General features: G+C 38.0%; 1 protein-coding gene across 1 annotated transcript in view; it reads left to right on the top strand.

The window, feature by feature from the left end:
* LOC5574166 (ras-associated and pleckstrin homology domains-containing protein 1) overlaps positions 1-20,677 on the top strand; it is a 280,277-nt gene that overhangs the window by 154,639 nt on the left and 104,961 nt on the right. The gene's annotated exons all lie outside the window — the stretch shown is intronic.

Below are 20,677 nucleotides of genomic sequence, written 5' to 3'. Positions count from 1 at the left end.
GTCTTGTGGAGGCCATAGTAGGCCCGACTTTCACTGATGATCTAGCATGTACTTTATATTGGTCGCATTCACCACCAGTCCAACTTTTGCTGTCTCGCATTTCAGGCGGGTGTACAGGTTTGCCACCTTTTCAAATGTTCGGCCGACAATGTTCAAATCATCCGCGAAGCAAACAAATTGACTGGATCTCGTAAAAATCGTACCCTGGCCCTCCGTATAACACCTTCTAGCGTAATATTGAACAACATGCACGAAATTCCATCACTCTGTTGTAGTCCCCGGCGGAATCCAAACAAACTGGAATGTTCGCTTGAAATCTTCACACAATTTTGCACACCTTTCATCGTCGCTCTTATCAGTCTCGTGAGCCTCCCGGAAAGCTGTTCTACTCCATGAATTTTCATAGCTCTTCGCGGTCGATACTATCGTATGCCGCTTATCGCTGTGGTCTTCGCCGATTGTCCTACACTGAGGCAAAAATCTCGCATGATTTTCATAAGATCACACTAATGAATGCGTTTTTTATTATTTTTTTGTTGGTTCATAAGACACTTGCGTATTTCATTCGACGAGATTGAGATTCATAAGACAAGTGTAATTTTTTCATAACAATCAATTGCCAATGTCATAAGAACGCTTATGAACCCCATTGCTCATCATTGTGAAGAACCACGTGAGGCAAATATTCTCGGTACAGCCATTTCACTATCAGAAATTCAATATGGCTTCCGAAATGGACGTGTTTGCTGATTTGTCGCTGGTTGACTCCGTTTCTAATGCATCAAAGGGTAAATATTTTCTATTTATCATCAATTCCGCTGTGACTAACACTTTCTCTTTCGATCAGATTAAGAAATTGGATCCAAAGAATAAGATTTTTGAATAAAAATTCAAAACAATTTGTATGACGCGTGAGAAATCACAAACCCCCCTCATCCATTGATCCGCCCTAACGTAAACCTGCACCAATTCAGGCGTTCTTCGCAACTTTTCTCAATAATGTTTCGCTGCTATAATATACTTCTTCGCGTTCAAAATAGGTTAGCCAACTAGAGAAAATCGAATTTTCATCCATTTTGTCGTATCGAAAATCGATTCTAATGCTTACAGTAAAGTGCTTTAATTGAATTGCGACATGACAAAATGGATGAAAATTTGAATTTCCCAAGTTGGTTAACCTATTTTTCAACGCGGATTAGTATTATTCATTCATTGAAATTTATAATCTAAAGCTCAAATTACACAAGACAGTCTTATGGAACCAAGAATGGATTAGAACGTAATTCATAAGACTATCTATGGATTTTGTTATCAAGTCAATGCTGGTTCATAAGACCATCTTACGAAATTCCTTCGAGGTGTATTATGGAAACAACATCTGCCGAAAGCCATACGATGGTCTTATGAATTTCAATGATTTTTCTTGTGTCGTAATTCCATAAGCAAATCTTATGACAGTCTTACGTTTGCTTTCCTCAGTGTAGTTCGTATTTTCTCGATGATTGTTCGTTGCTTGATTTTTTTATGGCTGGCTTGGCTGGCTTGCATTGTTAGTGCAGACAAAAACAAGAACGAACACAAACTTCACTCAACTATTTCGCGCGACCAAAACGTCGCTGGTCGTTAGCGAAATTTTGATGTTAGTGCTCGAGCGAATCAGGCTATTTCAATGCGTCGCTGGAGCACTAAACTGCAAAGCGCTCAACACTCCAGCGACGCGACAGTTGAGCGACGTTGCTGCGATTACTCGGATGCACAATACCAACCTACCGTCTGACATCTTCCTAGCCGATACCGTATCAACACACCTGGTCAAATGGACATGTTTCTTTGTGTATCCCATTTCCTCCGCCTTTTTATATCGGGAAGAATCCAACTACGACCAGAACTACCTGACCTTCAAGAAACACACTTTGGTTGGGTGGTCGAAGATTAACAAACCGAGGAACAGCATAGCTACCCGGTTTCTGAACCTTCGGCATTGAGAAGTGTCAGATGCTCACTAGCCCACCGATTTTCGCGTCGAGAGGAATTTTCAAGCCAAACCCATAGCTGAAGCCATCGTGTGCCAGACCCAAGTTCTGGACATGCTGGAAACCGTCAAGCTGCCCTGTCCTTAACTATCATATCTTCGAAGCTGATCGTAAAGAGCTTGTCAACTTGAGAGTCACTCCAGTCTCACATAAATCTCATCGAAAAGTATTTTTCTTTAGGACTGACTAGGAACCTGTCCGCCTCATGCTTCGCTCGTCTGCGCCGCGCATCGTCTTCAGGTCTTGGTGGCGATAGGTTTGTTAGGCTGCTCCTCCTAGCCGGTGTGAACAGGATGGACAGGATGCATCCTCTCTAGCTGATGTCAAAAGGACACTAGTGTGCAGGCTACAACCTTTATCTGGTGGCAACCTTTATCTTGCCCTAAAGTTATGTTGAAAACTCCTTATAGGTTGTCGACTCATCATTTTGAAGCTGATCAAACTATCTACTTGGTTCCAATTCTGCTCAACCAAATGTAAATAAAATACAGATATTCTCAGTGTCAGAGAACTTATAACCATATTCATATTAAGATCATTGACTACAAATTAGCGTGAATATTATCTTAAACCCCATCAAATGTGTGTTTAACGTCTTTGCGTTTACTTAATCGTCTCATTATATTTTTGCTAGAGGCCCAAAAACCATTAGAAACACCTTGATCTAACAGCCTTTTCTCGTGGTCACGTGCGCAACGTCAAAGAGCAAACGCAAAATTATTTATTTCCTACACGCTGTGCCGTTTTGCATGTGCAAAAGCTCAAGCTGCACAATTTTTGAAACCCAGAATGCATTCTGAATAACTGATCAGTATCTGCAATATTGTTTCCTTCGGCCTCTTTTTTTTCGGCTTCAAGAAGGGTGAATTTCGCTAGCTTCAATAGCCATAGCAGACATTGCGTGTCAATTATCGTTTCATTCTCGCTCGGAGGAATGTCTGTCCTTCTTGACGAGGTTTATATTGAAACAAATATGCGGGATGACGGCTGGGCAATGAGAAACAATGAGATGATTCCACCATTGACAACATATGGTGTACAGATTATATGCTGAGACTGAGGGAAAAATACTAACAGAAACAACAAGCGCTCAAAAGATGCTCGCTGATAAATGGTTTTAGCATAAACACTGACAGACACTGTGCGGCAGACATTTTTCAAGAGAAATGATAAACTCGCGGTCTTTCGTTCAGAATTTTTAATTATGTTTGTTTATAAACGCAGTTTTCGTCGTTTCCGTTGTTTATAGTGGTTCTGCTGATACACGCCAAAAGTTTGCGCAATCAAAGTTGGGCATTCGGTTTACACAGTATAGTGTTCCCACCAAGGTATGCTGTTGGGGCCATCCAATAAAATAGATGGCTGAAATTTGGGAATTTCTCCATTGTGTACAAAAAGAAAAAAACTAGTTCAATGCTACAGGGGGATTCAAAGTCATCTGCAATGGTCTCGTGTTGGAACAAATTTTCCTTCCATAACAATAATACCGTGGCACAGCATGACTCATCGCTCGCTTGGCTTTCCCTGCACCGTCGAACGTCTCCATCTACCATCGCTCTCAGGAAACAATTGCGTGAATTAGACAAAAAGAAGGGAGAACTCGTGCTGAATGTAACCTCCTTACTCCCAGTTTTGGGACGGTCTATTCCATGGACGTATCAAGGATTTCAATGAGACATAGAGAAAAAAAACTACATCACTTTTGAAGAGAATTGTTTGAAGAGTCCAGAAATATGCAGTGTTGTTTATTTTCAATTCCAAAACTTTTAAATTAACTTTTTGTCGTGTATTTTGATTTCAAAATTTTTGAATAAATCATCAGACTTTATATTTTTGAATACAATTTCCACAATTTTTTTGTGGGTTGTATGACATTTGCTGGAATGGATCATTTGCCAAAATATAGATCATTCAGAAAATCATTTCCCAGAATCCAATCAAGTTATGGAGAGTTGACTGTAGTTCTGATAAGATCCATAGCAGAATGCTAGTGAATTTCGTAAAAGTAATATTCGGTAGAATCCGTTACGAGTTCTTGACAAAATCTTTGAATGGCTTTTGGCGGAAGCCTGTTTTTAGTAGGACTCCCATAATTCATTTTTACTAAATTTGAACGCTGGACACAACCTTTGAAAAACTCACACAAAATTTTAAGCTTTTGAAATGAAACATTTTATTTTGAATGGACTTTCCATCAACCAGTTGGACTCTGGCTACGCCCACGGTTCAGTCTGTGTTGTGTGAAATGAAGGCCGATTCTGTTGCCACCCAACCCCACCCTCATCGATCAACCAAACTGCTTTGTAGCCCTAGAGGCTGACGACTGCCATTACTGTGGCGCACTCGTGGCTTTAGAATACTGCTGCATGACAGTAAAGCTACCGCATAGAAGCGTTTGCGGCACACAGTTAGGCTGACATCTAATGAAGCTCTTCTGACGTCCGTCGTCGTTGTCTATCACCCGGTAATGGACTTCCAATATGGGTGTATTCCGATCTGTGCTTTGTTTACAGAGCCAATCGTTATGCTGCACTGAAGCTATTTCATCAATGACTGATTCGAGTCCATCGATCAGTCCATTGATGTTATGCCGCTAGTAATTCAATTTGCAAATGCATATGGTACATTTGGAATTAGGTGACGGATCACAAAAAAATGGACAAAGTAAGCAGAACTTTTGAAATGTTTTCTTATTTTTATTAAAGTATAGTATGATCACATCCAGTGAATGTCGTTCGGGCCGATACCCACATCAGAGGCCCAAAATTTTATGGCTCATCAGGTAATCTAGAATACCGTGAAAAGTGTACTGTGATCTGACAAACTTGGGTACCTTTTGCACTACCGAGAGACCAAATGCAGTACAAGAAGTTGTACCCAATCTGAGCCTGAGTGGAACGGACCTGGCATGACCTTATTAAAATTTCTATAAAAAACTAGTGGTTCCGGTACACTTTGTCTTGCCATCAAGTGGGCTGTTGAAAAACGTCTCGTACAAATTGACAGTTCCATTCACTCCCGTTTTTTCGACTTTTTAGTTGATCCTGTGATCTATGTATGCAAAACACGTAGGGAAACTTTAGGAACATAACTAAGGAAGAATTTTCTAAATCCGTTAGTCCGTTCTCAAGCCATTTCGTGACATACAGACACCATTCTATTATGATTTATAAAGGAAATAATAATAATAATTATAATAATCATAATCTTCGTACTATATGGCCTTCTTTGTAATCAGTGTTGCACCGTTTCTCATCGTAAACGGCTGCTTTTCATCCCGCCAATCTGTCATGAAACGGCCTACTTTTCTGCACTTAATTATACAGTGCGGTAATGGCCTAATACGCTTTCTCATTACGTAACTGTTTTGTGTTAATAATGTTAACAAATTTCGGAAACAAAACTAAAAACCCATTTGTTTTTTGTCCCTCACTTTGTGATTAATCACAATCTTTAGACCTATTCAAAATGAAAATTTATACTTAAAACATTGCCGATTTTCTTAGCATATGATGGACAAAAAAACATATAAAATACAACTGTTTGAAACTAGTGAATCAATAATTGAAGTCATCGTGCAAAAGTTTGAGGTCACCTGCGTCGATTTTTTAAAAATATTTCTGCAATTTCCGACCCATTTTTTATATCTATGTTTCATTTGAAAGTAAAATTATGAGGCATTGTATTCTAACAAATCGATTGTGCGATATTTGCCAGAAAACCATTCGCCAGAAAACTATTCGCCAGAATGACATCTGTCAGAAAACCATTCGCCAGAATGTACCATTTACCAGAACACCATTTGCCAGAATGTACCAGTCGCCAGAAAGTACCATTTCCCAGAAGTATTTTTCTTGTCGATTTTGGCCAATCAATGCATGGTGAAATATCTCTGAATCCAAAGATGGTCATCAAAATAATCGACTTGTGCCACTTTTTACATCTTCAAGAGCACTAAATTGAACTAATAGTACGGTAACAATCACGTTCTTCTCATTTTAAGCTTTCTGCTAGTGCACAGAACGGAGACAATATAACAATGTTATTCTACATCTCTTGCGAGATTTTTGCCTATGAGGATTTGATACAATATTCTAAGCTTTACTTTCACCATGAGCTTTTCATCTGAATATTGTATTGTACAGAATTTACCACATAATTTTTGCTTTTCAATGAGCAGTAGATTGATGCAAATTTTGAAGTTTCTGCTCCCCTATGCTTAAGCGATGTCAATTATGATAAAGATCATTCTCCCAAAATTTAAAGTGATTTGGAAGAAATTTGGTTGTGCACACGCCATTTGAAGTTTATATGGAAATTACTGTGGAAATGACAAACCTTTGGTGCTCGTAATAATAATATTATGACGAAGAGATAGAGGGCTGAACACAAAAGCTTGTCGTTTTTTATATTAATCTCCATATAAACTTCAAATGGCGTGTGCACAGTCCGAATCACTTCAAATTTTGGGAGGATGCTATTCACCATAATAAAAATCGTTTGAGCATAGGGGAGCAAACATTTAAAAATTTGCATCACTCTAATGGGCAGTCTATTGGGGTTATGCTACCTTCTCCCGAATATGGATACCCCGAAAGTCGTTTCTCCAAACACCAGTTCCCTGAATACCCATTTTTCTCAAGTGGCCTTTACTCGAAAATATTTTGGCACCCATAATTATCATAACTTATTGTATATTTCAGGATGATGAACGGTTCATATGATATGCATCCTTCTTTTTTGATCAGCGGTTCTTCAAAGTTTCTCCGAACTCAGCATTCTTTCTTGTTTTCTTTATCGTTCTAGTTCACCACTCTGTCTCTGAATATTGTTTCTTATCCATTTTGAACTGCATCTATTTTGGGGCCGTCCATAAACCACGTGATCGTTCAAGGGAGGGGGTTAAAAGGGGGTGGTTCTATCCTAATAAAAACTTTCATACAAATTTTGGGTCATTCGGAAGAATGGATTGCGGGGAAAAGTGTCATTCGGGTAACTGGCGTTTGGGGAAGTGATATTCGAGGGAACAACATTCGGGTAAAATTAGACCAAAAGGTTTTTAGTGATAATGGTCATCTAAATTTCAGTACAGGAAAAAGCATTCAAAAAAGAGTCATTGCCTATCGTTACTTGAAATGGTTTGGGGCAAATAAGAATTCTCCATTCTTCATACATAGGATGTTCTTATTAGATTTATAATTGTCTTATTTGTCTGAAAGCTCCTGGAAGTTGTTATAGTAAATGTAACCTTGGTTTGCGAGTAGAGGCATTGATTACTTCATCCAACAGACGGCAGAAAAAGTAGGACGTGCAAATAAATCTTGTAAATATCCATTGAATTAGCCCTTAAAAAGCAACAAAACTTAAAAAAACAGCTTATGATGAAAAGAAGGGAGAAACACTTGTGAAATATTCCAAACTATAATTCCCTGTAAATGTTATTATTATAAAAAAAAACATATAATTGAAACTGACAAATTCAAAAAGAAAATCTTGTGGAATTTACTAATTCTAGAATACCATAGTCTCATGCCATAAAATCTGTACAACAATACAGTTAACTCTCCCTTACTCGATATGGAAGGGACCATCGAGTTAGGGAGGTATCGAGTTACAGAACACAAAACCAGTGCAACTGCGATCCAAGGGACCATCAAGGTAGCCATGAAAACCAACTTTTACTATGGTTCCTTTACTCGATATCGAGATACGAAATATCGTGTAAGGGAGAGTTAACTGTATTGCAACGTGTATTGAAATCTCGTCAATATTCAATGAATTAGTCCAAACGAAGCAACAAAACTTTGAAGAATAGCTTATACTGAAAAGAAGGGCGAATCTCTTGTGAAGTCTTCCAAACCATAATACCTTTTTATAGGGACAACACATATTAAAAAAAAACTTACTCTATTATCCGTCATGTTGTATATCAAATCGTTACATCAGTGAGCAGTATTTTTCATACATAGTAGAGCTGCTTTTAATGAATTCAATTGTTATTATATTATATGTTTTCTCCTTTCTAGTTCCACGGTCCCTCAGGATTAAGTGCTGTCTTTTCAATTCATATTTATAAAGCTTTAAATGTTGATGTTGATCGTTGAATGCTTGAGAAATCGGTATTTGTGAGTCATAAGGAAGTCATGTGTACCTAGTCCAATAATTAGAATACTAGAGCTACAATACCCAAAACGGATATTCGAAGCTGGCTCACTAAGTCAACTGGAGATGGTGTTCAACAAACTCTGCACTTTTTTGAGTAAACTAACAAAAATAATCTCACTTTTTTAACGCCTTGACTCGATTATTTATCATACAATTTCAAACTTAATTTATCTGAAAAAAAATCTAGGGGATGGTCTATTCTGGGGAATGGTACATTCTGGCGAATGGTTTTCTGGCAAATGGTACTTTTTGGCGATTGATTTTCTGGTATATGGTGCTTTCTGGCGGATGTCATTCTGGCGAATGGTTTTCTGGCAAATATCGCACAATCAACAAATCCTATGAAAATAATCTTCTTTCAGTGGAATTACTCCTTTTCAAATAACTGTCAAAGCACAAAAGCTTGACAAACTTCCTGTCCAATCAGCATTCAATATTTGCTTCAAATAAAGATTTACACCTCACAGTTCAAATTCAATGAAACTAGAAATGCCCAGCCTAAAGCTTTACGCTTCAAATAGCAATAAATAGACCATTCCGCAAATGGGCAAATCTCTCGACGCGAGCACCCACGCACTACAATCGAGAAACTTCATCGCTGCGCGTAGAATACGACGACCACCGGCTGCTCGGAACGATAGAGTCGGAGTCAATTTAATACCCACCCAACGATGAAACCTTTGTTTGCTTTCGTTTCCAGAGTGCATGCAACGATCTTGATCCATGCAACAGACACACACCGCACAGTGGTGCGCTTCCATATAAAGGATTAACAAAATCTTAAAAGTGCCCCGATTCGGATGAAGACTATAATTTTATCAACTTTATTTGATCCTCAAAATAATTTCCATACAAATGAACAAAAGTCTTAAATTGTCTATGTATTTGTTTTGCCCAGATGTTATTTTCACCAATTCAGATGAGCATTATACTTTTACAAACAATTTAAATGAAATTCCAAAAAAAATAAAGAATCTGCAAAGAGTGATACAAGTTTAACTGAAATATTAGTGGAATTTTGAAACAGGATGCAAACCAGTATTTTGATTAGATGTATGCTTTGTACAAACGTTTGCAAAATCTTTTTCTATAATAATTATAGCAAAAATATTTATTCTAGAAAGGTTTTATAATAAAAAACCGTGTTTTTGCTCGAAGACATCAACTATCTAATTCATCTTCTTTTGAAGGTATTAACGATTTTAGTTAAAAACAGTCAATAAGTGGTAAATCAAACAACATTCTTTTGAAAGATGTTAGGTATATTTAATTAGCGATCAGTCACTCTATCATTTTGTTTCATTGTTTTCGTATGACAATAAGAAACAATTATAATAATTACTTAACTTTCACACTTTAAAATCATGACTCAACAGCGGGGATGAACCTACGATAGGCAATCCCTAAGTTAAAAAAATTAAAAACCTCGTAAAACACTTCATCGTATAAAAGATTGTGTATAATATCAACATTTTGGGATAAAACTAGTTGTTAAAATAATAAATGTGCACTCCAACCTCTTTTTACAACCGTTTTTTACCGACGGTTCGTTTTACGACCACTTTTTTCGACCGAAATTCAGATTAACGACCGTTTTTATAAATGATCAATACCTTAAAAACTATTTAAAATAGAGGATCATGATGTTCAGCAAAATTGTTCAGTAGTTCAAGGGCTAACATATGGTGTTCACTGAATAGCGGAATTCTACCACTAGGTGGCGCTAGTGAGCATCGAAATTTTGTATTGCGGATAGCTCAGGATCCTGACCACTTAGAAAGATGGCGTCTTCGGCAAAGTTGTTCAGTAGCTCAAGGACTATCATTATGAAAGCTATGAGATTCAAAATTTTGCCACCAGGCGGCGCTAGTGAGCATAGAAGCCAAAATTTTGAACCCTTCATGAAAAACTGAATTACAGTTGAAGAGTATTTCTATGTTGCTAAGCATTCTATTTTTTCTGTTCCGCTCAAGTTTTATGGTTTTGATCTTTTTTTTCTTCTTCTTAAACAGTGTTGCCAGCCACATTAACATTTGTAATTGGGCCGACTGTATGGCACGCAACACTTCCTTCAACTTTGGTGAACATTCGGTACCGTTATCTTAAAAAAAAAATGGTATTTGCATATCACACCCCCATAACATGGCTCTTTTGATAACAATCGAGCAGTGTTGCCATCTATATCCAAAATATGAAAACATTTTTATTTATTTATTTCATGTCGTCAATCAGAAGTAGACCATTTTGTTACAATTCTACACTTAATATTATATAGTTTGAAAACGTTATTTTCTTAATCTAGTTCGAATTTTGATATGACATAAATTTTTGTTTTAGTTCCGATTTCATCATAGTAAAGTCAATGGTTTCGCAATGTTTATTGTAAACAAACATTATTTGATTTAAAGGCTCAAATTTGGCATAATTTGTGCGGTGATGGTTTGTATAAAAAATACTACGACTTCGCAGTTGTCTTGAAGGAGCATAAAATTTTAATTTTGATAAAAGTGTCATCGAGTCAATACGATGCGAAACTATATCGTTTACGAACGAGACCATTGCAAATTCGCGACGTTTCTTCAATGTTTGAATATTAATGAGCATGCATCGTGCTTCATAAGATGGTAGAGGTAACCTTGTCCAACCTAATTTTCGAAGTGCGAACAACAGAAATTGTTTTTGAACTGATTCTATACGATTTTCATGGGTTGATGAAAATGGTGACCAAACTATGCTACAATATTCTAAAATTGAACGCACATAGGTTATGTATAATGTTTTTATTGTGTATGGATCGTGAAAATTATAGCTAAATCGTTTTATAAATGCTAACATCTTGTTTGCCTTGTTGATAATTGTATTATAGTGATCTATAAAAGTAACTTTGGAATCTAAAATCACTCCTAAATCTCTTATTCTTACGCATTTTTCTACTAGTTGATTCCCTAGGTAGACTGTTGTGTTAGGTATACTACGCTTTCTGCTAAAGGATATTGAATTACATTTTTTCACGTTCAATTGAAGAAGGCTTTTATTGCACCATTTGTAAAACATATCAATTTCATTTTGAAAAGTATGTATATCTTCATCGTTTACTATTTCAAGAAACAGTTTCATGTCATCAGCATATATGAGAGCTTTCACTTTTTTCAGAATGAAGGAAATGTCGTTAACGTATAAAATAAAGAATAATGGCCCTAAATGAGACCCTTGAGGAACTCCCGATGTAACTTTAATTGGAATAGATTTTACTCCTTTGTATCTAATTATTTGTTGACGATTAGTAAGATAAGACTCTACCCATTTAAGAAGGTCCGGTTGAAATCCTATTTTTTCTAACTTAAAAAGCAACATTGGTATGTCAATGCGATCGAAAGCTTTACTGAAATCTGTATAGAGAGCTTCCACGTGATTACCATTATCCATGGCTGTCAAAGAATAATGAATGAACTCCAGCAAGTTTGTGCATGTTGAGCGTCCCTTAAAAAAAACCATGCTGAGTATGAGTTATTCTGTTTTTAACCATATCGAATAAAATTTTATTTATTATTGCCTCGAAAATCTTTGGAATACAAGAGATAATGGCTATCACACGATAATTACGTATGTCAGATTTTTTGCCACTTTTAAAGATCGGCACTAAAAATGAGCTTTTCCATGTTTCAGGGAAACTACCTGATTGCAGAGACATATTGTAGAGCCAAAATAGCGGAGATGCAAGTTCGATTGATAACATTTTCAAAAATACAGGTGGAATCCCGTCAGGTCCAGCACATCTAGATTTTTTAGTGCATCTACAATATCATGTACTTTGATTTGATTGACGCAAATGTCATTTGGGATTTCCGGAAGAAATGAGAAATATTCACGATCTCGATTATTTTCCGAATAAGTAGTGTAAACGTCTTGAAAAAATGTTGCAAACAGATTGCAGCTTTCTTCAGGGTTCACACCAATTTTATCATCAAGGTGCATTTCAGATGGAAAGTTGTTAGATTTGGTTTTTGTTTTAACGTAATTAAAGAAATTTTTAGGACATGATTTCAATTCACGCTCAGTTCGTTCATTATACTCTTCAAATGCGGTATCAATGGCAAGATTTAATTGATCGCAAATATTCAAATAGTTAATTAAATTTGCATCATTTTTACATTTGTTGTATATTTTATGTGCCTTTTGCTTACGATTCTTTAAATTTTTGATTTCTCTACTAAACCATATAGGATACTTTGAGTTATGATTCCTTCTTCTTTTTATTAAGGGTATATCGTCGTGTATTATGTCGTTTAAAATTTTGTAAAACATTTTAACGGCAGATTCAACATTTTCTTCGTTTCTTAACACATTTTGCCAACTTACTTGATTGATTTTCTGTCTTATATTGTCATAATTTGCTGAACGATAATCATGAACTTCTTCAAAGCCGCAATCTTTAGGTCTGTTATTTCCATGCACGAATAAAGAAAACTCAATAGCTGTATGAAAAAGTTCGTTTTTCCATAAGGGAGTCAATGATTCTACCACACAGAAATCTTCATCAGTATTGGTCATTAAGAGATCTAAATAACAGTTCTGCTGATTTTTAACGTGGTTAATATGGTTTAGACCTAGACTTGCCGATGTATCACATATAAATTGCAAAGCCTCATTTTCTCCAAATATTGGCAGCAGGATGCTCTCGTTGTCGACGTCTGGGAAGAAATCAATATCACGTTGATTGAAATCTCCATATATATGCACTTTTGTTTCGGGAGGAAATCCGCCAATAACATGTTCAACAATATTGTAAAATTTCTCATAAACTATTTTACGAGCGTTTTTCGGCGGAAAATACACAGACACAAACACATGCGTTTCGCCTGCTATGTGTACTTTCACCCATACATGCTCAAACTCTTTAAATTTAGTGGTTTCTATGATTTCTGCACTAAACAATGTAGAAACAGCAATTAAGACTCCTCCTCCTGACTTCTTCTCAGACGTTTGACAGTCACGATCATTCCTAAAAACATCATAATTATTTCCAAAAACTTCTTCACTATTCACAGTTTCATCCCAGCTAGTTTCTGTTGCCAAAATAACTGTGTAAGGACATGTTAAAATTCTACTATGGATTTCTTTCATCTTAGAAGCGCTTTTCATACGGTTAAAGTTTTGGCAATAAACCAATACTTCTGTACCTAACTGTGAAGAAGTTTTAAAAGTAGTAGAACAATCTGATTTACTTAGATTAGTTACCTCTTCATCTTGCAATTCGGTACTTGTTAAATTTGAAGATATATTTAGATCTAACACGTCATTGTTGTTTTCTTCATCTAGGGAGAGCGTCAGTTTCGTTGAAAACACGAGTACCTAGTACATCCACACGATTTGCATGATGCAGTTGATGTTGAAGGACAGCTCGGCTCCATCCAGTTTGTTGGTTGGTTGGTGGCGGGAACGTGACGTTGTTGACCATTGCAGACTGTATAGGGGTTTAGAGTTTCCCCCCTTTGGAATTGTATAGGTGGGTAATTCGTTGGCGGTCTCGAGTATCGATCCTTTGCTACAGCCAGAAGCTCCCTGTCAGGTGGAAGGAAATTGTTTCCTTTTCGACATCTGTTTATGAACACCTTTGGTTTTTGGCTGTTGTCATGATCACACTTTCCGTTACTTCTGCCCCTGAAGTGACTGTCGTTATAGTTCATAAAGTTTGGTAAACCATTTAACGGATTTTCTTTGTTGTTCATATTAGTATTTGTCGTGCTCTTTGAAGTGTTGAAGCTTTTCTTTGCTTTCTTCCGCTTTTGGGCCTTTTCTTTGGCTTTTTGCTGTAGTGCACGGCGTTTCTGACGTTTGTCATATTCCGTCCAATCCGAACGCCAAACTTTTTTAGTTCCAAGTAAACGCCAACCTGCGGTACCAGAGTTTAAATCAGCAGTTTCAGCCAACTCTTGTAATAGGCTTGGCGGTGACTCATTTTCCACAAATCGGGCAGTACCAATGCTAGCGTTATGTTCATTGCAATGAGCAGCCATTTCAATGGTTAGGCTGCTCAACGACTGAACCTCGGTACAGATCTTTTTCAATTCATCAGTCAGATCCACCGTTAACGCCTCAACAAAATCTTCAATATGTTGTTTTGAAGATTTCATTGAAATATCTAAAAGGCCAGTTAAATGGTTTTTTATAGCAATCAAATCGTTGCTGGGCATATCATTTGTATTACCTGAATATTTTTCGGCCACACGCGATAATGCCGATACAGCATTTGATACGCTCGACGATGTGCTGCTATTAATGCACAGCACCGATTCCTTGAGCTGAAGCTCAATTTGGTCAAATAATTCACCCATTGCGCTGAGCTTTTTCAGATCAGCAGCTATTCGAAGATTGGCGTCAGTTTGCGCCCTAATTGAATTAATTAGCTGCTGCTGTTGATGCAGCACTTTGCGGGTGTCAATGCCGGTTTTCAAATTATGTTGACAATCGTCACATAGAGGTACCATGTAGGACAAGATAAAACACTCTTGGTGCCGTTGTACTCCAATGCACGCCGCGTGGTAGTTTTTGGAGCAAAACTCGCACTTCCATAGGAACCGATCGTCACTGATATTACAGGTGTTCACACTACACTGCATTTTTGCCGGTCGCGCGCAATGTTTGTCAATAAAAAAAAATAAATAAAAATAATTACGGAGCACTTAAAAAACGCGTCTACCTCCGACGCATGACTAAATTTGAAAAAAAAAAAAAAATGTTAAAAAAAATATGTCGAATCAGTATTTCCAAATATAGACGTTGCATTTTTCAAAAACATAATTATAACCCTGATTTTTTTTACGACCGATTTTTTTTACAACCTCCCGATAATGGTCGTAAAAAGAGAGCTTTCTCAAATGGACGCAAATCCTTCTTATCTTTTCTCGTCAACAGAATAATACAATCCAAATGATGAATTAAAACTCACATAAATTCTTAAATTAGGCTAACTCTACCTTAAATAAACCAACCATGTTCGAAAAATCTCACAAAAGCCTGATTCGCTGCTGACAAGTAATTTTTCGGCCTATCTTGATGCATGGAAAATTTCTGCAAGGAATCGATCAAGAATGCGCCTTTTTCTGATCGCAGTACGCAGTTGAAAAGAAATGTCAATTCAAATGGAGCTCACTGTAGAAAATTTCTTGACCATTTCTTCCGCAGAAATTTTTACTTTTCTTGAGCGGAGCAGCATACTTAGCTTAAAACTTCTCTTCACCGCTGAACGAGACAAATTATAATCGAAAACATGATAACATTTATTGAACAAATGATACATATTGGCAATATGTTCGTTTTGACCATAATTAGTGCGTGAGGTTGGCAGACGAAGAAACTGATACGGACGTAGAATTCGATGGTGAATATCAATGTTAATGAATTCAAGGCACAAGGACAATCAATACGAGAGTGTACGACCTTCCTTAGCCGAGTGGTTAGAGTCCACGGCTACAAATCAAAGCCATACTGAAGGTTTCTGGGTTCGATTCCCGGTCGGTCCAGGATCTTTTCGTTATGGAAATTTTCTTGACTTCCCAGGGCATAGAGTATCATCGGCAGGTACGATATACGAATGCGAAAATGGCAACTTTGGCAAAGAAAACTCTCAGTTAATAACTGTGGAAGTGCTCATAAGAACACTAAGCTGAGAAGCAGGCTTTGTCCCAGTGAGGACATTTCATTTATTTAGTTAACATCTAGACAGATAATACTGAATCAACAATTTCACGCCACAATACTCGGTTCGTGGCCGCATCTCTCCATCCTCGGTTCTGCCCCACTCTCGCCAAATCGATACGCACTTGATCTGCCCACTGCTCGCTGCGCTCCTCGCCTTCTTGTACCGACCGGATCCGAGGTGAACACCATCTTTGCAGAGATGCTGTCCGGCATTCTTGCAAAATGCCCTGCCCATCGTATTCTTCTAGTTTTGGCCACCTTTGGATACTGGGTTCGCCGTAGAGTTGGGCGAGCTCGTGGTTCATCCTTCGCCAACACACACCGTTCCCCTGCACGTAGCCGAAGATCGTCCTAAAAACCCGACGTTCGAAGACTCCAAGTGCTTGCTGGTCCTCCTCGAGCATCGTCCACGTTTCATGTCCATAGAGGACTACCGGCCTTATGAGCATGTTGTACATGGTACATTTGGTGCGGGCGTGAATCTTTTTTGACCGCAGCTTCTTCTGGAGGCCATAGTAGGCCCGAGTTCCACTGATGATGCGCTTCCGTATTTCACGGCTAATGTTATTGTCAGCCGTCAGCAAGGATCCAAGCTTGAGCTTGAGCTTGATTGACAGCCCGTGGATGCTATTCCAGTAAAGCCAGATCAGCTGCACTTACACAAGGAACCAACCGAATGACTGTTTGGGACTAACAGACACCCTCAGTGTATAAGTGCTGGTGATCTTCTATTTTTAGGCTATAATGGCGCCTGCCACATCAGAATGCAGACCAATGTGGGGAAGGGGGAGGAAATGATGCTGCACTTATACTGGCCCACTGTAGACCGTGGAGTCCGACTGCATCTACGCCAGTTCATGCGGAAGTGTATGGATTGGATTGGGGGAAAGGCATGGCAGAGAGCTTTGCTTTTGTGGTTAGCAGACTGGCTATGTATCAGGCGTAAGGAAAGGCATGCGCGTGGAAGAATGGAAGCGTTAGGAAAACGGTTTCACGTCCGACTCTGGTTCTAGCGTTTGCTATGAACGAATAGTTTGACTGTGATAGATTAAGAATGGAAGATAGAAGCAAGTGAGAAATATAAAATTACAAAGTACGAGGAAAGGGACGGGCCTGGGATTGAACCCATGATCTGCTGCTTATGGAGCAGAAGCGGTAGCCATTAGACCACCAACCCCGTTGTCAGCCGTCAGCAAGGATCCAAGGTAGACGAACTCGTCGACCACATCGAACGTATCCCCGGTTAGCATGTACTTTGTCTTGGCCGCATTCACCACCAGTCCAACTTTAGCTGCCTCGCGTTTTAGGCAGGTGTACAGGTCTGCCACCTTTTCAAATGTTCGGCCGACAATGTCCATATCATCCGCGAAGCAAACAAATTGACTGGATCTCGTAAAAATCGTACCCTTGCTGTTGAAACCTGCTCTCCGCATAACACCTTCTAGCGCTATATTGAACAACATGCACGAAAGTCCATCATTTTATCGTAGTCCCCGGTGGGATCCAAACGAACTGGAGTGTTCGCCTGAAACTTTCACACAATTTTGCACACCTTCCATCGTCGCTCTTATCAGTCTCGTGAGCTTCCCGGGAAAGCTGTTCTCGTCCATGATTGCGGGCAAAAATGCGTCTCTAATGAAAACTGGTAATTAATGGCGCATAAAATTCGTTTGTAAAATGTTCATCATATATTTTCCCTTCTTTTATATGTCAGCTATTCTCTCGAAATATCTTGTTGGCAACTACCTGCTTCTCATTATTTCTTCAGCTCAGTGGGCACTTTCGCAGTTCAAGGGTTCATTCACAAATTTAATAACGCCAAAAATTACCATTTTTGACACCTACCCACCCTCTCGCATCATTTTTTGTATGGAAATTCTACATACTGTGTATGGGCTGTAATATTTGGAGGACAGCCACCCAAATATTACAGCCTATACAAAATTTTTTGTCTCCTTCAGCGTTACGAAATTTGTGAATGGGCTGATAATAATATAAGCCTTTTATTGACTGAGAGCTTGTACATAGGCTTCTATGCCCAAGAACGACAAGGAAATGTTCAATGCATAAGATCCGCCACCGGAGGAATTGGAACCCATAACCCTCAATATGGTCTTGCTGAACCGCTGCGTGATCACCGGTGTTTGGACTTCTTAGTGGTTCTTCATACTTCAATTTTGTTTTTAAACAAATATTTTTCTTTCTGCAAACACTTCACAAAAAATTTGTCCTTCTTTCTTCAACTAGCTCTTCTTTCAAGTTTTAGTTGGGTAAGCTAGTCATTAATATTTTCATATAGAACAGTTTTTTTATGGAATACATCCTGAAGCCATTACCTAAAGTGAATCCTGCTATACTGCCGTTCTACGCATATCTGTCCCACGCTTCATAAGGTTTACATAGAACATGGGACAAGTAGGCTTAGAAGGGAAGTATAATTCTAATCAGAAATTTTACCTCTTTTACCTTTTTGTTTCAAAACAGACAAGTGTTTTACGGAGTCGCTCACCACTTTTCTGCCATCATAATTTCTTCATTGTCTTGAATAAAAAAATGTTATCTCAACGAAATTGAATATAATGATCCCACAAACCAACGAAAGTTTTTACTGTAGCGGCAATCAGAGGCTGCCGTTTTTCTAAAATGTAAAAGTGTATTATGATGATGAGTTTTCATCGAACACTTTTAAATAAACCACGGCATAAAAATTAACAAGGCACACTCTTAACTGATGTAAATATCAAGTTTCATTGTAAACATGTGACGTCACTCCTATCGTACCATATACCTTCCGGACCACTAGATCATATTTTTCGCAAATTTGTTCGAGGTGGATAGAAATGACGTCGTCAAGTAGCTGTCAGTTTTCGGAATATATCACCTTCCTTATATAGTACACCGTGTTAATAAACTTTTGCCCCACTCTACTCTACAGTTTCAAACTGTTTTAATTATTTAAATAATTATTTGTTAATCAAAATTATATTTTTTTTATTAATTTTATTGTTCGCATATTGGCGCGTCAAAGATGTATCAAATTAAATTGAGTTTTCTGAGACCTTCAATACAATACATATTTTTAGGACACTTATTGCCCAATTTTAAACTTGTTGTTAATTAATAGCATAAAAATCTTCAACAACTTCATTTTTTAAGATGTCGTCCGTCCCTGCGCCACTGTGCACCGTGGAAAGGGTTTTAGCCGGAACATTGTTCCAACAAGTGCTGTATGGCTCTCTTGTCTGACTGGCCTCGCCATATCTATAAAGAAAACTAATTGCATTTTGTCCTGTTGCCAAGTGCCCTGAGCGCTGTGCTCATCCTCCCAGTGCCAGTGCCTTGCGTTTTATTTTTCAATTTAAGATGGTTTTCACTTTTATTTGCAATCCAACGCTAAGTAGCTAGACGCAATAAATATGCATTGAACAGGTCGTACACATCGCATGACTTGCCTCGAAGGCAGATGCAGAATGGTTTAAATTATGCATCATAATGCAATCAGGTGCAGCTAAAAATATATCCAAGGGCCACAGCAAAATAAAAAAAAACAGAGCGGAGCGAAACATCTGGCACTAAATTGCAGCTTGCATCACAGATTTAGTCCTACAGATCGGTGTGTAAGTGTGCTTCGATGCAAGTGCCTCTGATAAAATTTATCGGGTTGAAACTCTTTCCTCTCGCACAGATTCCGAATTCTGTAGCATTTCAATGGCTTAAACTTGTGCAATTTAATATCGCAATCTCTACAAGCGCGCCTTGGCTGAGGAACCAATACCCTCTTGGAGTGTTTTCCTTGAGTCCGAGATGTGTTGGAGTCAGCAGCGCTGTTGCACATCCACATCGAAAGTGCATAGTCCTCCTCTCGGAGAGTGGCTAAGTTTGGAAATCTATTTCTGAGGGTTTTAGCCAAGCTTACTGACGAGTTCTTTTCTAGATTCCATAAGTACGGGGTATGCTTTGAAAACTCATAAATCAGTTCTATTTTGACCCTTGAAATGCATCAGAGCGCGAGAGGAGGCAAAGTCCAGCAGACCGCCTATTTGTGCATGATTGTGGGGAGTGCATCTGGAACTGATCAATGAAGTGGTGTTGGTGCTGTTCTCTAGCTAAAGCGTGGTCCGCAGCACTATGCCACTGAATACCATCGTCAAGGAAAGCAACATGAGGGAAGTGTGTGGGAGACAAAAGCGGGTGGTTCATGTTGTTGCGTTTTGGGCAATGGGGAAACATCTATCAGTATTACACGGAGGAAAATGGGATAATAGCATTTAGAAAAAATAGGTTCTTTACAAAAATAATAGGAAATTAAACAGATTTGGTATATGATATGCGTTAATTCGTAGGAACAGGTGAAACATTTTGATTAATAAAACTATCATTTTGAAGTACTTTTAGAACTAAAATAACCTTGAAAAATGAGAAAAAGGTAGTGTTGTTTTTATACAATAAAAATGACTGAAATTTTAATTATAACTTATTTTGTCCCGAAGTAGCTGTTTGATAATGTACAACACAATTGTACTGGAAAAGTGTCAGTTTTCTACCGCTGTTTTTTTTAATTTGCCCGTGAAGTTCTTCGATTTTTTGTACGGATACTCTGTAAAGCTTTTTCTTGCTAGCTTTTAGTACAGACCCTCACAGCATCCAATATAGACAAAATTTGACTCGAAACTTGAATCGATTATTATTTCTGCATACAATTTTTAATTTCAATAATCCAAGTTGATTTTATTCAAAATTTCATATCATAAACAATGTAATATAGAATTATTGCCATT

The sequence above is a fragment of the Aedes aegypti genome, chromosome 3 (genome assembly GCF_002204515.2).
Source record: "Aedes aegypti strain LVP_AGWG chromosome 3, AaegL5.0 Primary Assembly, whole genome shotgun sequence".
In the NCBI taxonomy this organism is placed as follows: Eukaryota; Metazoa; Arthropoda; class Insecta; order Diptera; family Culicidae; genus Aedes; species Aedes aegypti.
Note: the sequence above shows the minus strand (reverse complement) of the source record. Positions and strands in the feature narration are given on the sequence as shown.